Genomic DNA, 24,290 nt, shown 5'->3' on the forward strand with positions numbered 1-24,290 from the left:
TAGCTATCACAATATCATGATGCCTGTGCTGCACTCAAGAATGTCATTGTTGCAGTTCACACAGTTTATAGCTGTTTAAGGCTGTTGATCACTCTTTTCTCCAGCAGCCTCTTTACCATCTAGGAAACCATAATTCCCAAAATATACCAATAGTATAGCACCTATTACTATGACAAAAGTAAACCAGCATGGAAGAAAATTCCCAGGTAGTAGTTACTTGTTTTTCTTATGTCCTATAACAAACATGTATGGTATCTTCAGCAATATGGAATCTTACTCTCATATTCCAGTGTACAACTAAGAGCAGCAGCAATGCCCTATATTGTTTTGGGACTTTCACTACTTTTGATAACAAATTTAGAGGAAACATACTGCATTTTGCAGTGGATTTTGTTTTATTATTATTACTGTGTTTATATGACATTCTATCAAAAAATATTGTTCCATTTTCATTATAAAACAGGATTTTAGACATATTTTGGTTGCATGTATGTGTTCTTTCTTTTTTTGTCCTCTGTCTGTGTTCATAGTCAATTTGTTTGATGAATAGCTGACTTCCAGAATTGAGATCCACTTATAAAATTCGATTTTAAAATACCAATGTTATGAGGCTCACTGTTTGTAACACATAGTTAATGTCTCATATGATGGTTATTGTCATCTTAGAACTGTCCTGCATTTGCTTATAACCAATTATACATCTTCTTTGAGCAAGATATAACTTTGGTAAATTATTTCTAATTTAAAATCATCCTTCTACATATTTTTCAGCTATGAATTTGATTTATATTTTATATTTCAAATAATATAATATTTTTAGAAACTGTATTTTTGTGGAAAATTAGTGTATTATTATGGTCAATTTTTAAAAAAAATTTTGAAAAGAAATAATTCTAGATGTAACTTTCAGGTTTAAAGATTAGTAGCATTTAAATATTAAATCAATATTTTGATTTGGCCATCTGTTAGTATTAGCTAAACACTGGTAGATGTTTTAGAATGCTTTATCTATTCCAGAATAATGTCACAATAGAGAACTTTGTAAAATTGAGCATTCTAAGAGATGATCCTTTAAAATGATCTCAACAAATAACAATGCTATATTTTGGTATTTTATAATTATTACTAATACTTTTAAGACAGCTTCTGTAATGTCTGACCAATGGTATAAAAAGTGTTGTATAGTCCTTTCCCCTTAATGTCAGATAGAACCTAAGCATATGGTTAGCAGTCACTTTTATGATTTGATATCAGTTGAGTATAACGAAGACAGAAATAATCAGATAATTGTAACCCCATCAACTGAGTAATAAAAAGACTAGGTCAGCCTTTTATGAAGTTAAGAAGATCTCCATTCGAGATAGACATAGTTGTGAGATGGTTATGGCTTCAGGGGTGAGAGAAAAACGCTTTCCCCCAAATCAAGGTTCATAGGAACTAATGAACAATATGTAAGATTCACCCCTGGCACTATATACATTAATATATAGGAACACATGTTCACACATAAACTTTTCCATGAATGTGTATAGAAAAATAAATAAATAAAACACTCAACTTTTCTCTGGAAATATACCACATGCACGTGTGTGTGTATGTGCGTGCGTGCGTGCGTGCGTGCGTGCGTGCGTGTGTGTGTTGATATAAACTGGGCATTATTTAAGCTTCCAAATATGTGAGCTTTGAAAGTGATCTTTTGTGTATTAATTTCAAGAGCATAATCTGGCTAACCAGTTTTGCTTATTTTCTTTGTTTAGTATATCCTATTTCTATTTTGTGTCTAAGATATTGTGTTTTAAGTCTCTTTTATGGTTAGATCAAGTCAGAAAACAATAGCTTACTGGTAGCACAGGTTTCTTCAGAAAATTGAAAGAGAACCAATAAATAAAAATTGAGCCTTAATATAAAATTATTTTCAATACTAAACCTGGGAGACATTTCTTAAAGATTTATTTGCTGGCAAATTCACAGAAATAGTGTTACCTTAGCAACTCATGACACAGAAATTAAGCTGTCAAAATCTCGATCATTCAAAAGGGTTCACTGACCTTCATGTCAACGCAGCAGATGAAAAAGAGCTGCAGTGATGTACTTTGCCAGGTTTTTGAACTCTAATAAACAAGCCAAGCTGTGTTTATGAATTCTCTAAAAGAGACAAGTAGAGAATAGGACAGTATCTGTGAGTGCCAAAATAAATTTACAGGTAGTTTGGTAATTCACACACGCCAAAACGAATCTTCACTTACAAACTCCTTCATAATAAAGAATACTGGATGTGTCTCAAACAGCAAAGGCAAGATAGAACCTCACACTTGCCAAAACATGATGACTGACCACATTATTTACTGTTGAGAAGTAATCCATTAAGTCAGTGTTTCCTTTTAGAAAATTATGGGATGCCCCTGGAGATGTAGTCTTAAAGAAAGACTACCAGCAAATTCTTAGATTTCTAATACATACTTTAGGTTTCTTGACATAAAAGTAAAACTAAACACAAAGACGGAAAGTATACTTCATAGATTCACCCCAAATTACATAGTATATGAATGGACTTCATGAACAGGAGAATCATACAATAGGCATTAAGTCCAACAAATAGTACATGGGATCTCATGGAGCTAGACTGCTTCAGTACAGATGAGTTTTGCAGTTCATTGCAGGTCAGCACAGACAGTAGAAGCCATAGAAAAAGGAAGTGCCTGAAGATTAGAGCAAATTACGAGAGTTAGTTTAAATCCAAGCAGGGCAATTAAAGGAGAAGCTAAGAGAAGCCAGATTAAATCAGTCAGTTTAGAGAGGAGTTTGAGTGAAAATAGCTGAGTTGAACCAGCCACCAAGAGTTCCGAATAGCTAGGAAGAGGAAGCTTATTTAGAGGGAAGCATGTGAGATGATACACACCTCAGGCAATGAAAGATACCGATTGATTAAGTTACTAAAGGATGCTGAGGGAGGAGGGCATCTTCTACAAATGTGGAAATAGTATATAGTGTATAGTATGATAAATGGAAAACTAGGGCATGTGGGTTAAATGGGGAGACGGTGACAAGAGTGCTGGGTAAATGAGGGCATATAGGCTAGGAGAGCTAACACCAAAGCCCTTTTGACAACACTTATGGAAACATAGTACTATAGCAGCTTCCTAAAACATTCAAATTTAAATGAACTAACTATATGATTGCAATGACAATAACCCAAATATAGAAAGAACTTATGACATCAAATAAAACTTCTAGTGTGAGGAATGGAATACATCTTCCTGAGTTGTTTGCTAATAAAGAAAAAGAGGGCAAGTAATATGTTTAAACTATAGTATATATTTTAAAAATTTAAAACAACTTAATCCACTTTCCCTCCCAAGACCCTCCCTCCTTCCCCAATTGTGATTGCTTTCTTCTCTCTCCTAAGTGGGACTGAGGCGTCCTCACTTGGGCGCTTCAGCTTGTTGACCTTTTTGAGTTCTGTGGACTGTATCTTTAGTATTCTGTACTTTTTTGTCTAATATCCACTTATTAGTGAGTACATGCCATGCATGTCTTTTGGGGTATGGGTTACCTCACTCAGGATGATATTTTCTAGTTCCATCCATTTGCCTGCAAAACTCAGGATGTCCTCATTCTTAATAGCTGAGTAGTATTCCACTGTGTAAATGAACCTCATTTTCTGTATCCATTCTTTTGTTGTGGGACATCTAGGTTGTTTCTATCTCCTGGTGTTCAAAATTAAAGGCTGCTATGAACATAGTGGAACTTGTGTTCCTGTGGCATGGTGGGGCATCTTTTGGGTATATTCCCAAGAGTGGTATAGATGGGTCTTCAGGTTGTTCTATTTCCAATTTCCTGAGGCACTTCCAGATTGATTTCCAGAGTGGTTGTACCAGTTTGCAATTCCACCAGCAATGAAGGAGTGTTCCTCTCTCTCCACATCCTCTCCAACTTGTGTTCTCACCTGAGGTTTTGATCTTAGCCATTCTCATTGGTGTAAGGTAGAATCTCAGGGTCATTTTGATTTGCATTTCTCTGATCAATAAGGGCTCTGTACATGTCTTTAGGTACTTCTAAGTCATTCAAGATTCCTCAGCTGTGAATTCTCTGTTTAGTTCTATGCCCCATTTTTGATTGGGTTGTTTGGGATTTTTTGGTGATTAACTTCTTGAGTTCTTTATATATTTTGGATATTAGCCCTCTATCAGATGAGGGATTAGTGAAGATTTTTTTCCAAGCAGTAGGATACTGATTTGTCGTATTGACTATGTCCTTTGCCTTACAGAAGCTGTCCAGTTTCATGAGGTCCCAATTATCAAGTGTTGATCTTAGAGCATGAGCCATTGAAGTTCTGCTTAGGTTATTTGCACCAGTGCCAATGAGTTCAAGGCTCTTTCCCTCTCTCTCTTCTATTAGATTCACTGTATCTGGTTTTATGTTGAAGTCCTTCATCTACTTGGACTTGAGCTTTGTTCAAGGAAACAAATATGGGTCTATTTTCATTTTTCTACATACAGATAACCAGCTATACCAGCACCATTCATTGAAGTTGTTTTATTTTTTTCCATTGTATATTTTTGGCTTATTTGTCAGGCCCCCAACACACATACAATAGAGGACTATCAGGTCTGTGTTTATTCAGAGATGACGCACCTAACCCTCAAGAGACTGGAGGTCCCAGGGAGTTTAGAGGTCAGGGGGTGGGTGGGGAGTCTAGACATCCACTTGGAGACAGGGTGGTAGGGTGGTGGGGATGTGCAACAGTTAGAGGGTGGATTGAAGGGAAAAAATATGGAGTGTAAAAACTAAATTAATTAAAATAAAGAAAAAACAAAGCAAAAAATTAAAACAACTTAAAATGATTGATGGAACTCTTTCAGTATATATATTCCAGTGTGTGTGTGTGTTTGTGTGTGTGTGTGTGTGTGTGTGTATCCCTTGTATATTCATAGAAATGACTCAATATTTATTATGAATCAAGTTCCTTAAACTCATCATACAATAAACAGCATCATCTAGATGAGGGCTATTTATTCACACATGGTTATTTCTAGGTCACCCTGTGCTACATAGAAAACTCTTGCAAGCTTGAGCTTCATTCAACATGAAACTTTATCTAAGAGCAAAAAGCTCCCATCACTTTGGAACCAAATTTTTTGTTACATGGACTTGAGGTTATAGATATAAAGCAGGGAAGGAATGGGAGTTTAACATAGAGGAGGAATATTCATGTTATTTTTGTCAATAGTAGTCATTCTGTGAATTCACATGTGATATCCTGCTGCTTTGTGGATCAGGCTTTCTAGCTGATACAGTTAATAGGTGTCCTTATCCTTGGAAGAATAAGAAAAATCCTGCTGAAATCTAGGTCCAATTAACCTTTTTTAGATATAATATGTTCAAATTATGATATTCCAAGATGAAAAGGATGTGGTCTTGGGTTAAGGAAAAAAAAGTAAGAGGACCACACACAATGTTTAGAACAGAAGGCTTGTTTCAACCCATATAATCACTAATCAGAAATTTCCTGTCTGAATAAAGATTGTCTTAATGAAGTCATGAAATCTTTGAATAATAGTTTAGTTATCTTACCTGTTAATATCAGAAGTTACCTCAAGGAATACTGTGTGATAGTAATGACATGTTGTCTGAAACATTACTCATGATTTAAAAAACAAAGAAGCACAAGTTATTGAGATGTTTTTTAATAGCATTTGTATTGTAACAGAAATATCATCTGGGTGTAAATTTTGAGATTTGCTGAATTACAGATATGCCTCAAATATATATATATATATATATATATATATATATATATGTATGTGTGTGTGTGTAGTTATTTAGCTTAATGCAAACTAATAAATGCTGAGTTTTAATCAGCAAATGATCCTATAATATATTCTTTAGACATTCTGAATCAACTTTATAACTATGTTTTAATAATTAGTTATGGATAAAAACCACATCAACATAATGTGATTTTTGACCAATAGATAATGACAAATGGGACTTTATAGAGGGAATCTGTGGAATAAATATTCAAATGGGAAAAGCATAAAATTCCCTTCAAAGCTGAAAACATTTTGTTTGAAAATGTTTAATAATATTAAGTAATCAGAAAATTCTAATACAACGAGAGTCATTTGTCACATATACTCTTCTAGTCAGCCTAGAAGAAATAATATACAGAAACATACTAATACCCAAAAGTGGTCAAGTAAAAAATAGGAAGTTTGACAGAGTAGCAAGAAGCCAACAGATGAAATCAGTAATGAAAATATCCAATCAAGCTTAACAGCCTATAACTCAATGGCTCATTCGAAAAACTACAATATTTTCAAATATATTTTATTAGGATAGTATAATACCATTGTTACCCTTCACTGTGTGTGTGTGTGTGTGTTTCTCTCTCACACACATGAAATGCAATTAAAATACTACAAGATGCCACCCACAGTATCACTTTCCACAAGAAATGCTTTTGTGACAATTGAGTAGTCCTAACAGAAGAATGAAATTAGGCCCTTATCTTAAAACGAGTATAAAAAACAATTCAAGGTTAATACAAAGCAGACAGAAAGACATAGATAGATACTGCATGATCTTACTTCAATGTAATACATGAAACAGCCTAACTCATCATAACTACTAATTCTCATAATAACTACTGAGATTCAATGTTCCATGTGCTTTACTTAATGGCATCATGTAGTGCATTGATATTTCTTACAGGGGATGATATGAAGTGTTCCTACTGCACAGGGGATGAAGAGATTTTAAAGAATGATGTTAGAGAAGGTCATAAAACATGTGTCACAAATATGAAAAGGGAATATTGCATGTGAAAGTTTATAAGCATGGATGAGGGACATGGAAATGGAGTAGAGAACTGAGTTAGATGGGTCAACAAATGGTTCTATAAAAAAAAAAAAAAACAAAAACAAAAACAAAAAACCAAAAAACCATAAAGAATCTTTGAAACCTCCAACAAGCTTGCCTCCCTAGATCACTCTATTGTTCAGCCACTGCCGCTGCTGCTACCTGCTGGGAGTCTGCCTAGCTATTCTGGAGACTACACATGGTCACCTGCAGCTGGGTTCCAAGGATTTGGCAGGAATGGGCCTGCCCTCTCCTTTATAAAGCATGTCTGCCATTAAAATTTTGAGCCTTGATCAGAATCCTGTCTTGGTTCCATCTCTCTCTCGTCCACCTAATTTCCCATTCTTTCAGCTTCAGGTTGCCTCCCAGGCTCGAATCCAGACATGAGAGCAGCAGGCCAGCCCCAACAGATCTTATTATTTTGTATGTTAATTCAAAAGTTTAAATATATTAAAAATTGGAAATATATGTGATCATGGCTACATCAGTTATTTTGGTTATAATAGACATTTAAACATACAGATTAATATAATTTGTGATTACTTACAATTATTCAGCATGTCAATTAAATAACAAAGTAGCTGAAACATTTGAAATGTAGAAAATACTTCCAGTATCATTAGTGGTTTATGGATAAAGAGGGCCATAAACCAAAAGACATATGAAAATATTAGGCAAATCATCATGCTCCAAGCTAGACCAAGTAAGAGGTCAGCATTAATAACTTCATGGAGCCCATTATCACAGCCCTCAACTCCAGCAAGCATTGCCTGGGAAGCCACAGGCTACTCATACCATGTAGGTAAGTGGTAAATCTTCACCTCTCCCTCTCTCCCTTTCTATATTCAGTCCCGCAGTCTCACCGCTGTGAATCTGTAGCAGAATGAAAGCCACCTGCTAGCACCTTCACTCCTCTCTGTCCATACAACCATTGGATCTGGGAGATCTATCTCAATCTTCCTGCCAACTCATTCTGCACATTAGTTCCCATTTCAAGCAGGCATTCCCTGGTAACCCAGCAGCCAAACCTAACAGAAAAGTAAGTAGGCTGGCCATGGAGCTAAGCAAAAGATCTTTATTTTCCCTCCTCTACTTCATAACCAATCTTCCAGGCTCATCCCCACCTCTGTAACAAACTGCCTATTGTGGCTTCTCCTCATTGTCTGACCTTACCCCTAGCTGATTAAGAAGATACTGGTGGAAAGTCCTTCTTTCCTTCCTCCTTTGAGCCTTGTAATTACCCCTCAGTCTATTACCATTCATGTTAGCTCCCAATACCCAGAAACACATTTCTTTCCAAACTATGGTACAGTCGCATTTATCAGGATCCTAGAAGAATACCTTACAAGACAACACCCAGTTATCACAACACACACACACACACACACACACACACACACACACACACATGCACGAACTAAGAACCAAAGAATACTTGGTCACAGATAATGGCACTCTCTGAAAGATTTAGGTGGTGAGGCCTTATGAGAGGAAATGTTTCACAGGGGTGGACTTTGAAGTTCTAAATAACCTATTCCACTCCCAGAGTCTATCTCATCCTGCTGCTTGTGGATCCACCACCTTCCCCAAGGCTATGTCTGTTTACATGCTCTCATATTTGCACTATGAAGACAATGGTGCAAACCTCTGAACCTGTTAGCAAACCATAATTAAGTGCTCCTTTATAAGAGTTAGTATGGTCAAGATGTCTCTTTGCAGCAACAAAGCACTTACTAAGGCAGAAGAATACATCCCAGACACTGCTTGGGTGATCAAAGAAGAGATGCTGGATTGACGAGAATTTACGGTAAAACCAAGGAACTAATTTAAAAACAAAAACAAAACAAAACAAAACAAAACAAAAAAAACAAAAAAAAAAAAACCGAATGTAGCATAGAGTGACTCCTAACGATATTGCACTATACTCATAACACAGTGTCTTGAACATCCATCATCAGAGAACTTTCTTTTTGAAGCAATGGGAACAAATATAGAGCCCTAGAGACAGATATTATGCAGAAAGTAGGAGACACTCAGACCTAAACAAGACTCGAAGTTCACAGAACACTGTGAAGAGGAGCAAGAAAGAGGATAAGGACCACAGGGAATGAAGGACAGCAAGGAAACAAGAACATCTAAAACAATAGGATTAGGGTACAAATTAATTCACAGAGGTTGGCCCAGAATGCACTGGGCCTTCACAAAGGTCCTCCCCAGATGGGGTCCTAATTCAGAAAGAGAAGTGGACACTTATTATATAACTATCTATCAGCTAGATGCTATTGCCAATTGATTACCACTTGAAAATAAAAATTTAATTTTTCCCAATGGAGTTTCATTCAGAGAAACAAACTCCTCTTAAAGGTAGGCTATATAGCCAGCAGTTTATTTTAATTTTCTAACTCTAATTTAACTTATTTATATATACACATATATAATTTAATTTATTTATATGCATATATATATATATATATATATATACACACACACACATTAGTGAAGGAAATGATTAATGAGAACAGAATGTAACACTCTGAAAGTTCTCAGGATGGCAGGAGTTGGTACATTTTCAGTGAGAGGGCTAATGGAAGAGTACAGGGAGGGACAACAATGGGAGTAACAGCAAAGAGCAGGGAGGGACCAGCTGTCCATGTACATCAAAGAAGGCACTGAAGTTTGGTGATTCTTAACTTAGAATCAGTAGACCTAGAAAAAGGTGTGTTATGTTCACAAAGGCACTGGACACAAATAAAATAATAACCATTATCATATGTTTTCAATCAAATAGTTTTCTTGTAATTTTTGATAATCAGAAAACTGCATAAATAATGGAATAATAATCTTCCAGGCTCATCCCCACCTCTAATTTAATTTATTTATCTACACACATTTACAATTTAATTTATTTATATACATATATAGTGAAGGAAATTAGTGAAGGAAATCATTAGTGAGAACAGAATGTAATGCTCTGAAAGTTCTCAGGATGGCAGGAGTTAGTACATTTTCAGTGAGAGGGGGTTTTCAAAGTTATAGCTAGCAAGCTGTTGAGAATTTGCTACATATTGTTCATTTTGATAGAAGATATTAGAAAAAAGTTTATAATTGTCAGAGACATGAAGGATAGTGTTCTTACAAAAAGTAAATTATATATACACATATTTATATATAATATGTGTATATGTATAATTATTTACAGAAAAAAGGGGAATGCTAAGAGCATAAATACTGGGGGCCTTTACTACATTTCAATACAATTTTTGTGATTACTAGTAATATACATTGATGTCTGTATCTTCTCACCACATATTGACAACATCAAATTTCTTTGTCCTATATATTTTTTGCTAGGTGAAGTTCTTAAGCTGTCTATATACTAGGCCTTGGTTGAAATCAGTCACACCCTGGTGGAATCTTTGAATTAGCTATACAATCCCTCTGCTATGGATTTCTACTACCTGAAAACCCAAGGACTCTAGTGGAGTTGATAGATCCTTTGTAGCTCAGTCACTTTCTGAAATTCAGGAATAGTCCTGTTTTTCACAAGACCAAAGCAATTATTAGGTATGAAAATCAAAGAGGTTTTTGATATAGTAAATACCTTTCACAGACTATTTTGATTTTTGCAGTTGTATGATTATGGTTCGGGGACATGTGAACAAACTTCTACTCACCCCAAATTGGACACTGATGACAGATCAAAGATGTACAGCCTCATATAATGTCCAACTTATGAACTAGTGACATTTACTTGAGGGTCCTTGCAGGATCAGAAATGGCTCAAAGATGGCTGTTTCTGTAAAACCCATCTTAGCATGAACGACAGCTTGGAAACTACAGGTAACTCAACACATTGCATAGTATTCTTTGTAGGTAACTCAATTTGCCTTATCTCTTTCAGGCAGTTTGCCTTGTCTGTTATTTCAAGTTGTCCTTACTAGTCTGTGTGTTTTTTAGGCAGTTGACATAGTCTGAGAATATCTGTACCAGTTCTGACAGCTTCTATATGCTTGGGAAGGAGAGGATCTTGTGCCTCCTGAATCTGTTCAGTGACTTCCTGAACCTATTTTGAGTTATTTCTGGATCTTAGGGAATTGCCCTCCATATAACAATGCTTCCTATCTCCTTAGAAAATCATCCTGTTTTTTCACCTCACTTCTTACATCACATGTCTTAAGGATTTTCCCTATAAAATGAAGAAATGTTTTAATCCCAGAGGGAACTGCTATAGAACAATGCATTCTCATATAAGAGCTCAACTCAATTGTTTTTTTTTGCTATTCCACTCAATCTAAAATTCACCCCGAAGCTGCTCTAGTGAAGTATTTCCTCCACAACTGTGCTTATCAATCAAATGTTAAATGATTCTGAAAATATTTTAATATAAAATTTACCCTTTGGCAAAACTACATATTCACCACAACATCCAGATAAAATTCATGCAACTAGAGTTCTCAATTTCAGTACTGCACAACTTTCCTTAGAATTTTGTAATGTATCAGCTTCCCAAATGAAAGCTATTCCTCCTTGTCTTTTAGTCATCTTGTAGATACTATAATGATTATTCCAAATGGGATAATTTTTGTTTTGTTTTTCGAGACAGGGTTTCTCTGTATAACCCTGGCTGCTTACTTTGTAGACCAGACTGGCCTTGAACTCAGATATCCACCTGCCTCTGCCTCCAGAGTGCTGGGATTAAAGGCATGCACCACCACACCTGGCCAAATGGGATAATTTACTTTCTTGTATTTCTTGAGAATAAAAGGGCCAATTTGTATTGAAATCCCCTGCTATAAAAATTAGTCCAGTAGACATTATCAATATTTTTTTAAATATTTGTCATTTTATAGAGTATTTTCCTCTTGATCACGTGTTTGACTTGATTTTAAATTAATATTATTTGTTAATAATCTTAACTATTCTATTGTAATTCAGTAAAAATAATATTACCTCTACCTTCCTTCCTCTTCCACTAATCCATCCACCTATGGACCAAACTCTAATTCTTTCCATGCCCTCACTCATTCTATTTTAAATTTATAGCTTTTTTCATTGATTATTATTGTGGTTTTACAAGCACATGCACACACACACTCACACAGACAGACAGAGAGAGAGAGAGAGAGAGAGAGAGAGAGAGAGAGAGAGAGAGAGAGAGAAGACAATGTTAATAGTCATATTAATGCAATGGGAAAAAATCTACCTGCATTCAACCCCTAGACAATATCTATGGCCAGCTACCTATCAAGAGAGGGAGAATTAAAAATAAATTGACTCCAGAGTTGGGATCTCTATTTGTTTGTTCAATGAAGAAGTGGGTAGCTCTGAAGTCATCCACTCAAGCAACACTAAAAAGATTGTATCAGTATATTCATTTCATTCTTATTTTAATTAGTTATTCATATTTGGTTTAATCATGGGATTATTGAGTTACTGGAATCCAGGCAAGTGGGTTGAATCCCTTGGCTCTGTATTTATGGTCTGTTATGAAGTGTTTGGTATGTGTCCTGTGAACTCAACTCCTGTCCTATGAATGAGCAGCAATGATTCTTAATTGCTGAGTCATCTCTCCTGCAAGTCAGATCTTAACACATTCTTTATACAGTTCATGAAACCAATATATGTCAAAGCACATCGAGTGCTTCTGTATATTTACCTGTTTTCAGACCACTGCACATTCTTATAAAGCATTTCTTGGATTATACCACTTTTCTTCATCCAGAATTTAGTGGTGGTCTTCTTACATTTGTGACTTACTAGGTAAGTAAAATGATATTAGTTTAATTTAATAGAATCCTTACAATACCAGAGTTCCAGACTTTTCTGCTACATTTGTTTTTATATTTATTTCTTTATTTTATCTTTGGTCAATTTTTACAGTCAGTCATTATCTACCTCCTACTCTGCCTTCTGACTGTTTCTCATCTCATTCCTCCTCTTGGGTCTCCAAGAAGATATCCCCACACCTCACTACCCCCCAAAACCTCCACATCCCCCGCACACCCCCACATCCAAAATGATTGCTTTTATAATGTTTTGTGATCTATGTTGAAGACTGGCTTATACACATTTAGTTACATATCTTCTATATAGGATATGCTTTGAAGTTTCCTTCTTCCATAAAAAGTTTATATAATGCTTATGATAAATTGAAATAAAGGTTTTAATGATATTTTGTTTATCCAATCAAATTATACATTTTGATGAGACAAAAACTTTTTACAGTAAAAGTCTTTAAAGCAAACACCAAACCACTGGTGTTTAAAAGTGTAAAATTATTTTATTTCCATTTCCATTTGCTAAATATACTTATTCTCATATTGTTAGTGATCAATATCTGTTTGATAACATTAAAACAGTAACGTTTTGATAATAAATTATTTCATGTACATATTTTGATAAGAACAATGTAAAGGTTTATTTTAGAAACAACCAAAGACAGAGCAACTGTATTAACATTCACAAACTATTTCAGGACTGGATGACATGTATTTCTCTGAAATTTCTTCCCTTCAAAGAATACTTTTCCTTGTATGATAGAAACTTAATACTAATTAGCATTTGGCAATTCTGCACTGAGATTGGAGTATCAAATATTCACTGAAGTATTTTATAAGGCATTTGATAAGGTGTTCTGATAATTAGATGTAAGTTAAGTCCCAGCATAAACTTTCTCAATTTGTTCTAATAAATTCAAGTCACTGATTGAAGGGGGATTAGGTATATCTTAAGAGCTATTTTATATTTTTCAGTATAAAATGATAGCTAATTTACTCCCTTATCTTACTTTTAAAAGATATTTTCAACAAAGAAGTAACTAACATATCTATTTCACTTTTACCTTTAATTTCCTATGGTTTTATGCAATATGCAAAACTGCTTATAGTCTTAAATAGATTTAACAATATTGAACTTGCTTTTTTGATTAATCTCAGTATTTACTTTTAATAGATGACTACATAACAATGGGATCCAGGAAGGTAATTTAATTATCATTTTAAACTAGAGTTTAAAATCATGAGATTATGATATAACTTTTTAAATTAGACATGATAGATTCTTTCAAGATCTACCATTACCAAATTTACCAATGATAATTTTCGTAGGTCCCCTGAATTATTTGATTTCTTTGTGGCACATATATTTCCCCATTATTTTCAATATTTCTGTGTCCATACCTTCTATTTTTGGCTCTAAGAAAATGGCCATTTTTTTTTTGTTTTGGGAGATTTTCTACAAATTGTTGCCAAAACTATGAGAGGGTTATCTGTAGATTTAGATTTTCCAAAATCTACTTTATTATGGTTCTTTAATGCTTCAAACTCCCATCTAGCCCACTACCCAACACAGGTGTGGGAAAAGAAGGACACAGGGGTTCTGAACATATTTAGAAAGTTCTTTGGGGCGATTCCAATCTTCATTTTTCAGTAGCTCAGTCCACTGGGCGAACACCAACCAATAACCATTAACAACAAATCGATCCACAGCAAACCTGCAGCCTCCTCTCATGCACACTAGTCTGAGGGAGGAGCAAGAAGCAACCAAAATACTACCTGAAGTTTTAATCATGTTAATTTAATGGATGAGAGATTCTTTTGTTCAAACAAAAGTTTATATGTTAGGGAGTTGCAATGTTTATGAGACCTGTGTTTGCATGTGTGTGTGTGTGTTGTATGTGTTGTATGTGTGTGCATATATTTGGAGGTGAACTGTAATTCTGACACACTGACAAAGCAATATAATAAATTGAAACTACAAACAGGAAATATAATTTTGTAATACTTACGATGAAATAAGAGAAAAATTTCAATGCCTGTTATTATTAAACACTGCATATATTTTCTATTTACTATCTATCTACTATCACCTATCTATTATCTGTCATATCTCACTGTCTGTCATCTATTTATCTATCCATAATTTCTGTTCAAAGGCACATATAGTGTGTGTGTCTGTGTGTGTGTCTGTGTGTGTCTGTGTGTGTGTGTGTATGTTTGTGTGTGTTTCTCTGTGGGTGTGTTTGTGTGTGTGTCTGAGACTTGCCTAGAAGGGACAAGAGAACAACTCAGACATAGCTTTCTTTTTTAGTAGTATTTTAAAAATAAGTTCAAAATCTTACCTAACTATGAACACTGTAACTGAAATTATGACTGTCCTGACAAGATATGCCCATCATGGTTTAGCAGTGTGTGGTATATTTGTTATGAGTAACACTCTCTTATTGGATTAAAATAGAGTTCCATGAGATATAATCAGTATCTGACATCATATTTAAGGCCAAGGACATGTGGTTAGATAGACCATAGATTCTAGGGAAGAAGTTAGAAGTATTATTGTGCCATATTTACACATATTAAATAGATTCTTACTGAATTATTTCTATATGCATAAGTTAGTATGTCTCTCAATGTTATTCACAGAAGCTTGCTTTTGCACTAGATGGAAAGTAATGCAGAGAAACATGACTGGTAAAAGTTTAGAAAATAAGTGAATATGGAATCCTCAACCATGCATGCGACATTTCTTTTACACTCCTCCAACTATGACACAGGACACAGACACAGAAATGTTCTAAGCCAGAGACTGTAGATGACTACAATGCAAACATATTTTTTTCCAAGACACTGCATGGTAGCAGCACGTATGATTTATCAGTGCCTCTTACAAGCATGAATATCTACATAAGATCAAGCAGGCTGACATCCCAGCATAGATATAATACTGGTGGCATGAAATTTCACTCCTAGCTGAGGAACTCTAGAAAAACATACAAACTTATTAGGAGGTAAATTGATCAAAATATACTTACAATGTTAAATACAATTACAAACAGTAATAAACAAAGCTGATTATCATGTAGCTTCATTGCTGTAGATTATTGAGATAAGTTGATATCTTAGATAAAGTTTCCAAAGAAAGGCATTCTACATCTCTTGGAAATACCTGGTCTGGTACAGAAACCACTTCAACATTTAGTCAACCATACAGACCATATAAATACAATTTTGTTGAGTCAGAGATCATTTTTTATCCTGTGAGCAAAGAAAGCTCTGCGAGCAGTACTTTTGTTAACAATAATTGCACTGGTCCAATTACAGTCACATGGTCATTTTCTGTTTAGGACAAACTAATGTTGCCCATTATTGAAATATGCTACTCGAAATTTTAAATTGGGATAACACATGTGTCCTGTGATTATTTCTTCTCTGCCTTTAGTCATCCAAGCACAAGGCACATTACATTTTGTTCTTTCAGTGTTCCTACTAATTCTGTGCTTAGATTTATGGTAAAGTACTCATCAATCAAATTGGCAATGCTTTTAGTCACATTTAAGGTGGAAAACCTGGTTGAATTTAATCAACATATGCATCGTTTTCTCCTATGTATTTAACTATAAGTCCTATTCTGGTTCTAATGGCTTACTTCAGAGAGTTTCAGAAGCCTATCACCATTTATACAAATGCATCTGAATGCTGCCTCCTATTAACATTTGAAATGAAAAGAAGGATGTGCAAGGATCATCCTGAAGCTTAGCATGCCAATACTGCTGTGGATGCTACTTAGAACTGTCTTCACATAGCAGACTACTTGACTGCCTCTGCCAATTGGATTTGCTTAACTATTATTTGCCTTTAGCCAAGGGCACAGAAAGTAGAAAATCTTTATCAGAAGGCTCTGGCAGAAGCTAAGGTGTTTATCATTAGAGTGAGGATCAAGAGGACCAGGTGTTCTGTTTATTTTAATGAAGCCAAGATTGGGATGGATGTTCAGAATACAAAATAAAGCATTATTTACTAACTTTGTCCCATCTCTGAAGTGAAGCATACATCAGTTTCTTAGCACAAAAATATCTAGCCAGAAATAAACACATTTTGAATTATATATTTCCAACAAAATAAACTACTTGCTCTGTAAGTGATGTGTGGAGAAGAGTTGGATGTGCACACAAACACAGGCATGCATATTTGATGTAAATGGAGGGCTTTACTTAAGATAAAGTAATTGCACTATTTTCTGAAACATACTGTGCCCCAAACCACAAAGCTAATAGGAAAGTGTCTTAAACTCTGATATAAAAAGATTACAGATGTCTAGAAGCAATCTGAGAAGATTGTGTCTTTCCATGTACAATCAGTAGACAGTGGAGTTCTGGAAAGTGGCTCAAAGTTTATCTTCTTCCTTGTACACAATATTTGCCATATGTCAGGATCTCCAAATACTGGCATGCTCCAGTGTTGAGGGTGCAGTGCAAGTTATAGTTAGGTTTTCCAGTGACAGAAAATAATCCCGATTTTGATAAAATCTACTTGTCTGGCATTGACACACACTGTGAAAGAGTGACTGGAAACGTGAGTGGTAGAGAGAACCATGCCATTTTCCTCATTTAAAAAATTAATTGTTTTATATTAAAATATAATTTTATAAAAATATTCTGATCATATGTATTTTTCCCATCTCCTTATACATTCAAGTCCATGTTCTTCTCTCTATGAATCTCAAAATAATAGAAGGTAAACAAAAATTAAAACAAGTAAAATAGCAAACCCCCAAACAAAAATCTTCAGAACCAAAACTAGCACACAAACCATCTTGGAACCTGTTTTGTGTTGGCCAAATACTACTGGACATGGGGCTTGCCCTGGACTCTGCTTCATATACACAGCCATACTCCATCTGAGAAAATTCATTTTATTCTTCTCAGAAGACTTCACTTGCAAATAGCTCATTTTAGGAGTTTGACTTTGTTTCCACCTCCCCTTGTCAATGCTAGGATTTTGCCTGGATTCAATCTGTCAAGTTTTCTGCATGCTGTCACGTTCTCTGTGAGTTCCTATGCAGATCTGTTTCATGGTGTGGGGAAAACATTGTTTCCTTAGATTCAGCTACCACCGTTGGCTGTTACAAAATGTTTATCTCCTCTTCTGCTTGAAGTCAGCAGACTTGGGGGGAGAGGTTTAATAAAGATATCCCTTGTGGGTGTGGATGTTCTAAAGACTCTTAATATCTCTACATTCTCCAGTTTCAGAACTCTTCTAATTGTCATCTACTGAAAAAAAAAAGATTTTTCTCATGAGGTGGTGTTCCCATGGGAATGCCCGCCTAATATCCTGTATACATATGTGCCAGAGCTGGGGGCCCCTAGTAGAGTGAGAAAGTCTGACAAATTTCAAAGGTAGATAAGCATTTACTCAGAGCCTTTCAAATTTCCTGACTTTCAACATTTGGGGCATTTCAATGACTCTTTACTCCTTTCTCATGGATCTGCAGTGTACAAAAAATAAATAAGCACTTCATCCTTTTTATTATACTGGTAAATATGAGGCTGTAACAAAGGTTTCCCAAACCCGCAAATATAGCTATTAGCACATTTTCTTCCTTAGCCAAGAAGTTAGTATCAATAATTCTAAAAGATGTGGGGTTTTTTTGATGGAAGAATATAATTTCTTTAGCAATATATTCAGGTTTAATTTAATTCCCGCATATCAAGACAGTTTTGTAGGCACCATGGAAGCTAGTGTTTTCATAAAGTTATAAAGTAATATATGGAATGATATGCATTCTTTTGTTACCTGCTTTGTTGATACTTGGCATAATGAGGTCAGGAAAAAATGTATCACTGAGGACATAGTACATAGATAGTATAGATAATGTACAGATACATACACAACCCCACAAACATGATTGAAATTGTTAACTAAATGGGAAATACATCTTCCTGACTTAGACTACACTGCCTATTCACTCCTTTCAGAATACTTTTCTCAAAATGCTGACTGGTTACATACTTGATTTGATTTGAGTCTGTTCAGATTCCATCTTATAAAAAAAAGGCCTTTGAATAAAATACAGAACTGCACCCCATGATTCACCTTGCTTTATTTTTCATCATAGTGTTCTTACACCACTCTAATAGACATGCCCTTGCTTATTTAGGTTGTACTCAGCATTTTTCTCTCTTTCTACTAGAATAAAACAATGCCCAGCTCTTTTCTTCTACTTTTATTCTTTGTCCTCACTATCTAGCATTTTTCAGTTAACTCACACTCAGGTGTGATTTGAATAGATATAATTGGTTGATTTGAAGAACATGAATTGAAACTATTTTATTGATGTGTTTATCATGTGATATAATCATTCCAAAGATGTGAACATCACTGTAAAATACTATGAATAACTAGTTATTACAAATAACTGGAAACATTTTTAATTCCTTGAGTAAGAAGCATTGACAGATATTTGCTGTGATAAACATTTGCTGAAAGCATCTATATGAGCATAAATATACAAAATGATATTAAATAGTTCTGCCAATATTCTTTTATTGGTCACCACAATCCATATAGAATTACACCATTTCCCACACTATTTCTTTGTAGTATGTAATTTTTAAAATAGCTTTAAACTATACAATTGACGCAATATATTTTATAAAAGGAAAACACCATAGAGTTCTCAGACATGGATATAGCTGTGACAGAATATGTTCAAAAGACCAAACATATCCATTACCCCTAATGTCTCTTTCTTTCATTGCCCAAAATTCAAATTCTATCCCTAACATCCTCTCAGGATTACCCTTCAGATCTTTTAGGGTACTGTCTACTATAATTTAGGGCTTTCACTAACACTATAATATTCATTTTTTTCTTTTACATTATTTTTTCTCTTTTTTTATTTTTAATTTTTTATTAGGTATTTTCCTCAATTACATTTCCAATGCTATCCCAAAAGTCCCCCATAACCACCCCCCCACTTCCTTACCCACCCACTCCCCCTTTTTGGCCCTGGCGTTCCCCTGTACTGTGGCATATAAAGTTTACAAGTCCAATGGGCCTCTCTTTCCAGTGATGGCCAACTAGGCCATCTTTTGATACATATGGATCTAGAGACAAGAGCTCCGGGGTACTAGTTAGCTCATATTGTTGTTCCACCTATAGGGTTGCAGTTCCCTTTAGTTCCTTGGGTGCTTTCTCTAACTCCTCCATTGGAGGCCCTGTGATCCATTCAATAGCTGACTGTGAGCATCCACTTCTGTGTTTGCTAGGCCCTGGTATAGTCTCACAAGAGACAGCTATATCTGGGTCCTTTCAGCAAAATCTTGCTAGTGTATGCAATGGTGTCAGCGTTTGGAAGCTGATTGTGGGATGGATCCCTGGATATGGCAATCACTAGATAGTCCATCCTTTCCTCACAGCTCCAAATTTTGTCTCTGTAACTCCTAACATGGGTGTTTTGTTCCCAATTCTAAGAAGGGGGAAAGTGTTCACACTGGGGTCTTCATTCTTCTTGAGTTTCATGTGTTTAGCAAATTGTATCTTATATCTTGGGTATCCTAAGTTTCTGTGCTAATATCCACTTATCAGTGACTACATATTGTGTTAGTTCCTTTTATTGTGTTACCTCACTCAGGATGATGCCCTCCAGGTCCATCCATTTGCCTAGTAATTTCATAAATTCATTCTTTTTAATAGCTGAGTAGTACTCCATTGTATAAATGTACCACATTTTCTGTATCCATTCCTCTGTTGAGGGGCATATGAGTTCTTTCCAGCTTCTGGCTATTATAAATAAGGCTGCTATGAACATAGTTGAGCATGTGTCCTTCTTACCAGTTGGGACATCTTCTGGATATATGCCCAGGAGAGGTGTTGCTGGATCCTATGGTAGTACGATGTCCAATTTTCTGAGGAACCTCCAGACTGATTTCCAGAGTGGTTGTACAAGCTTGCAATCCCACCAAAAATGGAGGAGTGCTCCTCTTTCTCCACATCCTCGCCAGCATCTGCTGTCACCTGAAATTTTCATCTTAGCCATTCTGACTGGTGTGAGGTGGAATCTCAGGGTTGTTTTGATTTGCATTTCCCTGATGATTAAGGATGTTGAACATTTTTTCTGGTGCTTCTCTGCCATTCGGTGTTCCTCAGGTGAGAATTCTTTGTTCATTTCTGAGCCCCATTTTTAAATGGTGTTATTTGATTTTATGGAGTTCACCTTCTTGAGTTCTTTATATATATTGAATATTAGTCCCCTGTCCGATTTGGGATAGGTAAAGATCCTTTCCCAATCTGTTGGTGGTCTTTTTGTCTTATTGACGGTGTCTTTTGCCTTGCAGAAGCTTTCCGATTTTATGAGGTCCCATTTGTAGATTCTCGATCTTACAGCACAAGCCATTGCTGTTCTATTCAGGAATTTTTTTCCCCTGTACCCATATCTTCGAGGCTTTTCCCTACTTTCTCCTCTATAAGTTTCAGTGTCTCTGGTTTTATGTGGAGTTCCTTAATCCACTTAGATTTGACCTTAGTACAAGAAGATAGAAATGGATCAATTCGCATTCTTCTACATGATAACAGCCAGTTGTGCCAGCACCATTTGTTGAAATCGCTGTCTTTTTTCCACTGGATGGTTATAGCTCCCATGTCAAAGATCAAGTGACCATATGTGTGTGGGTTCATCTCTTGGTCTTCAATTCTGTTCCATTGGTCTACTTGTCTGTCAGTATACCAGTACCATGCAGTGTTTATCACAATTGTTCTGTAGTACAGCTTTAGGTCGGGCATGGTGATTCCACCAGATGTTCTTTTATCCTTGAGAAGAGTTTTTGCTATCCTGGTTTTTTTGTTATTTCAGATGAATCTGCCAATTGCCCTTTCTAATTCGATGAAGAATTGAGTTGGAATTTTGATGGGGATTACATTCAATCTGTAGATTGCTTTTGGCAAGATAGCCATTTTTACTATATTGATCCTGCCAATCCATGAGCATGGGAGATCTTTCCATCTTCTGAGATCTTCTTTAATTTCTTTCTTCAGAGACATGAAGTTCTTATCATACAGATCTTTCACTTTCTTAGAGTCATGCCAAGGTATTTTATATTATTTGTGACTATTGAGAAGGGTGTTGTTTCCCTAATTTCTTTCTCAGCCTGTTTATCCTTTGTGTACAGAAATGCCATTGACTTGTTTGAGTTAATTTTATATCCAGCTACTTCATTGAAGCTGTTTATCAGGCTTAGGAGTTCTCTGGTGGAATTTTTAGGGTCACTTATATATACTGTCATACTATATACTATCATATCATCTGCAAAATTATATTTTGACTTCTTCCTTCCCAATTTGTATCCCCTCGATTTCATTTTGTTGTCTAATTGCTCTGGCTAGGACTCAAAGTACAATGTTGAGTAGGTAGGGAGAGAGTGGACAGCCTTGTCTAGTTCCTGATTTTAGTGGATTGCTTCCAGCTTCTCACTATTTTCTTTGATGTTGGCTACTGGTTTTCTGTAGATTGCTTTTATCATGTTTAGGTATGGGCCTTGAATTCCTGATCTTTCCAAGACTTTTATCATGAATGGGTGTTGGATTTTGTCAAATGCTTTCTCAGCATCTAATGAGATGATCATGTGGTATTGTCTTTGAGTTTGTTTATATACTGGATTACGTTGATGGATTTCCTTATATTGAACCATCCACACATTCCCTTTTCCAGTTACTCTTTATATAGCTCCCAATATCTCTTATTGAGTAGCTATTGGCAGTTTATAGCAACTAGAGGTTGAGGAATCTTTATTTTGTTGCTTGTGGCCCTTGGTAGGTTTCTCGTGTTCCAGTGGACTACTCTACATCCATCCATCTATCTATCTATCTATCTATCTATCTATCTATCTATCTATCTATCTATCTATCAATCTATCTATCTTTCCATCTATCTATCTATCCCACTAATCGATTCAATGAGTTATCAACTATATTTTCTACTTACTGTATTTCAACCATATGATTAGCTTTACTTTATTAATCACTTTGGAGAAAATGAGTAGCTTAAAATTTATTATGGCCGATTAATAAAGTTCTAGTTACAGATTGTGTCTAATTTCTGGTTGAGGTCATTTGAAATTCTATCTTTTGTCCATTCAATCTGATGCTGCCACAAATAGTTTACTACAGGTTTTAGGACTGACATTAATCTTCAATCACTTGGGTAAATATCATAAAACAACTCTGCTCTATGCCTCTTACTGGCCCCTGATTATCACTAATCTCCCACATACCATAATATGATTGAAAATAATCCAAATGATTTAGCTTATCCAGAATTTTCCATTTGGTAAATGGCTGTGTTACTTAGTATGTCTTCCATCTTCCCTCATGATGTCCCAAATGTCAAGCATTACTTTTTGAAAAGGTCAAATAGCAATTATATAAACTACATTTTGTTCAACGTTTGATTCATATTTGGTATGTTTTCAAGTTCTGTGTAATATACATAATGTTGTAGTAAGTATTCTTTTGGAGATCTATTAGTTGCAAAACAAATATGGATCCCATGCAACTAGACACCTAGAGGGGAAGATTGAGTTTGAAGGCAGTCTGCCTAAATAATTGTTTCCAGTTCACAGAAGACCAGTGGCTTCATTCTATTAAGTTAATTCACTGACTGAGTGAGACTATACTAATCAGAGATAAAATAGGTTTAGAATTCAATTATACAACAGATATTTTCACCCAAAAAGAGACTTTCCATTATATACATATAAATATTGGTCCAAAAATAAAATTAACCAGAAACAAAACTAAAGAACAGAGACAGGAAATGTATGTCATGTGTGAAATTGAATATTTCTTGTTCATAGAATTCCAAGCATGTTACCAACACATGCATTAGACACAACTCTATACATGTATAAACATGTACATCCAAATGCATGCAGAAACCTCACAAGTAATGAATATTTTAAACTCAAGAAGTAAAAATCTGATTAAACAAAAAATCATATTCAGAGGCTTTGCAACACTTTTACAATAAAAATTTAAATTTTCAAGTAAACATTGAGTATATGAGCAATAACTTAATTTAAAAATTAAAGAAAGATTTTATATGGAAATTGTCTTAAAGAAAGAAATCAATTACACCCATTATACCTCTACATTTGGTTCAATTACTTTTTAGTGAAAACAGTTGTATTCACTTATGTGATTGTAACTACAGCTTTAACTCAAAATATCAGCTCCCAAAGAAGTTGACAGCTCTTGCTTCGGAGAAAAATGGCACTCATTCTCTCTCATTTCTCCCTCCTCCCTTCTCCCTTCTCCCTCCTCCCTCCTCCCTCCTCTCTCCTCCTTCCTCCCTCCTCTCTCTCTCTCTCTCTCTCTCTCTCTCTCTCTCTCTCTCTCTCTGCATGTGTGTGGGTATCTCTATCTCAGTCTTTGTCTCAGTCTCTGTCACTCTCTGTCTCTTTGTTTCTGTCTCTCATAAACACACACACACACACACACATACTTAAAATTATAAAATGTCTTCTTTAGATACGATATTTTTATTTATTTTTTTATACTCCGGATTTTATCATTGCCCCTATCTACTCCCCAACTGTTCCACATCCCATACCTCCTCCCCACAACCCAGATGTCCCAGGACAGAAGAATGGATACAGA

The sequence above is a fragment of the Mus caroli genome, unplaced genomic scaffold (assembly GCF_978045245.1).
Source record: "Mus caroli unplaced genomic scaffold, Mus_caroli_1 scaffold_4, whole genome shotgun sequence".
NCBI classification, from domain to species: Eukaryota; Metazoa; Chordata; class Mammalia; order Rodentia; family Muridae; genus Mus; species Mus caroli.